This window comes from Nerophis lumbriciformis, linkage group LG08 (assembly GCF_033978685.3).
Source record: "Nerophis lumbriciformis linkage group LG08, RoL_Nlum_v2.1, whole genome shotgun sequence".
Lineage (NCBI taxonomy): Eukaryota > Metazoa > Chordata > Actinopteri > Syngnathiformes > Syngnathidae > Nerophis > Nerophis lumbriciformis.
This window is the reverse complement of record NC_084555.2, coordinates 38,651,501-38,657,500: the sequence shown is the minus strand read 5'-3', so window position 1 is coordinate 38,657,500 and position 6,000 is coordinate 38,651,501. Positions and strand designations below refer to the sequence as shown.

The 6,000-nt window shown below is 39.8% G+C and overlaps 1 protein-coding gene across 1 annotated transcript in view; it reads left to right on the top strand.

Moving 5' to 3' along the window:
* Positions 1 to 6,000, top strand: part of tdrd9 (tudor domain containing 9) — a 108,542-nt gene that overhangs the window by 7,998 nt on the left and 94,544 nt on the right. The gene's annotated exons all lie outside the window — the stretch shown is intronic.

Genomic DNA, 6,000 nt, shown 5'->3' with positions numbered 1-6,000 from the left:
TGATAGTACTGTATATTTGTGTGAAGCTAATATTTACATATTGTATATTATATTTCAGTATGTTAATTGAATCACATAGCTTATACATTTGTCATTGTGTGTATTTCAGTTTAAAAAAAACAGTCCAATGCAAGACAAAAGTAAAGATAGGAAAAGACAAAGCAAGATCAACAACAATAAAGAGCCTAAATTGATTAATCTGCTTTGGAACTTTTATTAGACGTCTTGGATTGTTTGTTAGCTGTCTGCCTGTGTGTGTAGTTAGTATGTTCCAATAGCAGCAGAAGTGCACTTTTTGTAGAGCTGTATTATTTTCAGTTTTGTGCCCAAGGGACTGATTTTATTTTACACTATATTATTATTTATACACCTATAGTGATCACAGAGACAGGTTGTTTTTGTGTTACTGTATATATTTGTTTTTCTGAAAAATCCCACTTAATATACTTTGGGTAACAGTCAATATTTTTTTTATTTTTTTTTAGGGGTGGTAACAGTCAATATTTATTTATTTATTATTATTATTATTTTTCTTATAAAATAAAGTGAGCTTTTGTTAAACTAGGGCTGGGCGATATTGCCTTTTTTTAATATCGCAATATTTTAAGGCCATATCGCGATACACGATATATATCTCGATATTTTGCCTTAGCCTTGAATGAACACTTGATGCATATAATCACAGCAGTATGATGATTCTATGTGTCTACATTAAAACATTCTTCTTCATACTGCATTAATATATGCTACTTTTAAACTTTCATGCAGAGAAGGAAATCACAACTAAAAAAATCAAAATTTTTTCAATACGGTGTTGATCTGGAAATGTTTGCCTCGGCATTTTGATGGTGTGGACGTGTGGCACTGAACGATATTGACGTGCGGAGTAAGCACTCTTCAATGACTAGCAGGTGACTTTTCAAATGATGCTACATATTAGCAGTGTAGCCGAGTGTCCTGGGTTCGCCTATACAGTGTACTTATCTAATAAAATAATAAACGGGAGACATTAGCGCAGGTTCGGTAGCCACCGCTTCTTTAATGTCAACATCACACACCTCCTTCAACAACCACACACACCCTACGTCACGGCCCTACGGCAACAACTCTGGAGGGACAAATCTCCTCCTCCTTACCGAACACACTCCGGTAACTTGGGACACCCTGAACTGTTTGTTACAGCAGTAATGCTACTTTTTATAGCAACGCTTTTGCCCCACACTTGACAAATTACGGTTGTCTGTTCGACATCTTCCCACTTGAAGCCAAACCACCGCCAGATGATGAACCCCCTGCTGTTTTTCTTGGGAATTAATTATTCCTTCATTTGTTACCAGATTCACACCTTCTTTCTCTCGTATTACCGCTCACACCACTCCGCTAGCATCACAGCTAACGTTAGCAATGTTGCTACCTCTCTGCTCCGCAAGGGCGTATACGTATGTGACGTATGTCGTGACAGTATGTGACGTGTGTAAGAAGGTGCGCTTGCTGTCTGTGAGAAGGAGAGACAGGAAAGAGCGAGTAGAGCATGTAGTTTAATGCCCGCAGCTAAAAGCAACTGCGCGAGAACGTATACTCTATATCACGATATAGACAACCCCGCGATATAGCACGTATATCACGTATATCGATATATCGCCCAGCCCTATGTTAAACCAAATATTGTGTTTTTTTCCATATACAACAACCTATCTGGATTCGATAAGAGAATTGATAAGGCATCGGTTCGATAAGAGGATTCGATAATGGGCTCGAACTCGATCATTTCTTATCAAACATCATCCCTAGTTGGCACCCTGCTTCAGTTTTCTGCGGCTGGTCCAAAACTCTGTGGGCTGCTGCCCTGAGATGTTGTCCTCTTTATCACATTTCCTTTGCCTGAAGAAGTCTTTCAGCACCAGTATGAAGACAGACACCAACTCCCAGGGCATCGCTTTGTTAGCTGCAAGCACCTCACGGAACCTGTGGAGTGATGCCACCAACATAAGTAATATAAGTAACATTGTTGAGGCATGTGTACATTCGACTGGCAGATATGGAAATAAGAATCAATGTAGGTAGTTAGTAGAGTTTCCGCCTTAATGCAACTGATCATGGCGTACCACCACAGCAAAATTATAGCCGCCATACCTCAAAAATATTTTTTTTTTATGTGGAAAAAAATATATATAGACATGAGTTTTGGTCCATATCGCCCAGTGGCAGTATAATCAAATCAATTAAATATTCATATAATTTCCTTATTCCTTTTTATACCATACAATAGTTTGAGCAAAATAAAGTCAATTAGTGCAAAATTATTAAACGTAAGCCGTAAGAGCCAAAACAAATATATTACTTATGTATATTTGTATGTAGGTATGCAGAGGCATGTCACATCCGGATCGTTGACCGTCACGTCAGGTTGGATCACTGAATTTTACAAACCCCGTTTCCATATGAGTTGGGAAATTGTGTTAGATGTAAATATAAACGGAATACAATGATTTGCAAATCATTTTCAACCCATATTCAGTTGAATATGCTACAAAGACAACATATTTGATGTTCAAACTGATAAACCTTTTTTTGTTGCAAATAATCATTAACTTCAAAATTTGATGCCAGCAACACGTGATAAAGAAGTTGGGAAAGGTGGCAATAAATACTGATAAAGTTGAGGAATGCTCATCAAACACTTATTTTGAACATCCCACAGGTGAACAGGCAAATTGGGAACAGTTGGGTGCCATGATTGGTTATAAAAGTAGATTCCATGAAATGCTCAGTCATTCACAAACAAGGATTGGGCGATGGTCACCACTTTGTCAACAAATGCATGAGCAAATTGTTGAACAGTTTAAGAAAAACCTTTCTCAACCAGTTATTGCAAGGAATTAAGGGATTTCACCACCTACGGTCCGTAATATCATCAAAGGGTTCAGAGAATCTGGAGAAATCACTACACGTAAGCAGCTAAGCCCGTGAACTTCGATCCTTCAGGCTGTACTGCATCAACAAGCGACATCAGTGTGTAAAGGATATCACCACATGAGCTCAGGAACATTTGTAGACGAGAAAGGGAATGATTAAGAGATTTTGCCACATTCATAAAATCAATCCCATCCTTAAATTGTGTTTTAATTGGTAGACGACTTGGCAGATCTGCAATGCCAGAAGAGATTAAACATCCTTTCATGCTATCTAGGAATGTCCCGATCCAGGTTTTTGCACTTCTGATCCAATACCGATGTTGTTTTTGCACTTCCGATCCGATCCGATACTGGCCGATACTGGCCTATCCGAGCATGTATTAAAGTTTAAAGTTATTTAGCCTACTTAGTTGTCAGATTCATGTTGAAAACGGTTTTAGTACTCTTGATAACAACTCGCCAGCTGAATTAGGTGAGTTTGAATAATACATAATGGTTGGTAACAAGAAACTGACCTGTTTATTCAAGGATAAACACAAAATAGACAAAATTATACATGACAAACAGAAATGGCATCATTGAACAGTAAAAAAGTGAACAGTATAAAGTGCAAATAATGCTGTAAACATGATTTAAAAAAGCAAAACACACAAACAACCTGAGTGGGATAAAATGTCAATAACTCAGCATCAATACTTGTTCTTGAACAAGTGTAAACTTAAAAAAAAAAAAAAAAAAACTATCTACACAACTCCCTTCAATTGTTTGCCCCCCCCTGACTGCAGTCCGAGCATAATGGGGAGATTCTTTCTAACAAAGACGAGCACTTCAAGATGCTCAGGTGTCAGCCTGCCCCTATGTTCATCAATGATGAGTGAGGCTGTGCTAAAAAGCCTCTCACTCTCAACACTGGTGCAAGGAGCATTGAGGAACTTGGCTGCTGTTGCTGCCAGGGCGGGTAGTCGAGACTGATTGTCTCTCCAGTAGTGAAAAGGATTGCTCTTACGCCCAGCTGGAGGCTCACTGAGGTAGCTCTCCAACTGAAACAGTGCCCCTGGGGTGATCTGCTGCTCAGATGGACCTGCTGTGCAGCTCTCCTCCAGTATCTCGTCAAAGTAGCTGCCGAGGCTGCTGGTTGAGCTTCCAGCCTCCATTCCTGGTGTTTGCCTTGCTGTCTCAGCCTCAGCCACACCTTCTCCAGAGGGCATGGTCTTCAGTTCTTGTTCCATTTTCATCACCTCTACCTTCAGTACCTCCTTTGCCTGATCCAGGTTGGTAGCATTAGTGAAGAACCTTAACATTTGGATAAAATGTAATAACGATATATCAATTATTTTATATTGTTTCAGCCAGTCTCCACATATTAAATGTTCAATGACAACAAGTAACACACAAAATAGATCACAAATGATCAACAGTGAGATTCATTTCCTCACCCATCATATAACTGAAGGAAAATAATAATAATAACAACAATAATAATAATATTATAATAATAATAACAATAATAATACATTCCCATCACCTTATATATATGAAACATTAGGCTACTGAAATACTGACAAAGAAATAAATGCCAGCTGTAGAGTAAAATATTTTCAATATAGTACTGAAGTTTATAACATGCTCAAATAATTATGAAGCACTTAATTGTCTTTGTTGCGTGGATCTAGCATTGTTGCCACGGCATAGAGGGGTTCGGTTTCCACATGGTCAAAACTTGTGTGCACAGCATCGAGTAAGGTGGCCTTCATGGTTTGAATCCCTTTGTGTTCTTCGCTCTCACTGTCTAGAAAGCGTGTCAGGACACGGACAGATGGGATTACATCGGCTGCTGTGGCGGAGGTTGCACTAACCTCTTGGAAGGGTTTAAGAATTGTTAGTTTTCTCTAGCAGCGACCATTGGTTGCCTGTTAATGTGACTGGCAGATTGCTGTAGCTATCCGATGCATAGGCCTGCAGTGCCCGCTTACAATGCACTAGGCTGTCGATCATCATCTTCATACTGCTCCTTTTGGTCTTGACGTCCTGTTGCAAACGCTTCGGTTCAACATTAAACTCTTCCTCAATATCCTCGAGTTTTGAGTAGGCCATGGGCGAGTGCTTGAAGTGGGTCATTATTTTTCTCCCGTTGGCGATGGCATCGCTTACACCTCGCTGTGGCAATAGACCGTGTTGGACAACGAGCTGTAAGGTGTGCGCAAAACATCCCAGGCTGGGCACGTCAAGCTGATCCATTGCCTTTTTCATATTAGCCGCGTTATCTCTTAAAATTACATGGACCTTCTTTTTGTCAATCTTTCAAGCACGTAGCATATGTTCAATTGCGTCTGTGATGGCATTCGCTGTGTGTGAGCCTTTAAACTCACGCGCATGTAAAACAGCTCTCTTTGGGTTGAAGTCCGGCCCAAGCCAGTGTGCAGTTAAACTTAATAATGATAAAGGATGGTGATCACAGCTCCATATATCGGTTGTGAAACTAAGAGCATTTGCACTCTCTACTTGTTTGGCAATGTAATCTCTAACATCTTTGTGAATCTGGGGGATTGTTTTCTCAATGATGTAATGACGGCTGGGCATGTTGTACCGTGGTTCAAGGTGTTGGATGGTGCGTCGAAAGCCCACTTTACTCACGAGAGATAACGGCTTATCATCCAGAATTATTTCCTCGGTAATGACTCTAGTTATCCCCTGGGCTTTAGCACTGTTCAGTGGCAGTATGTCACGCTTCGCGAACGTTTCTGTCAGTTAGTTGGGTAGGACCTTTCTTTTTCTTTTCGTCAGTTTTCTTTAGAAATTCTTCATATTCTTTACGGTGGTATTTCGCTAAATGCTTGATCAGATTTGTTGTATTAAAATGTCTTACAACTTTATCACCACTCTTGACTTTATTGTGGCATGTTTTGCACTCCACCTCTTCATCTTTTTCGTTTTGTAGGGTAAAATAATCCCACACAGCTGACATTTTTATAGGTAACTTTTAATTCACATGGCCGTCTTAACGGTTAGGACACAGACGGGTGGATGTGTTGAAGGTGTGCTGGAAAATGCGGAACGGAAATTAGGGAGCAGCAGAAAAGTGGAA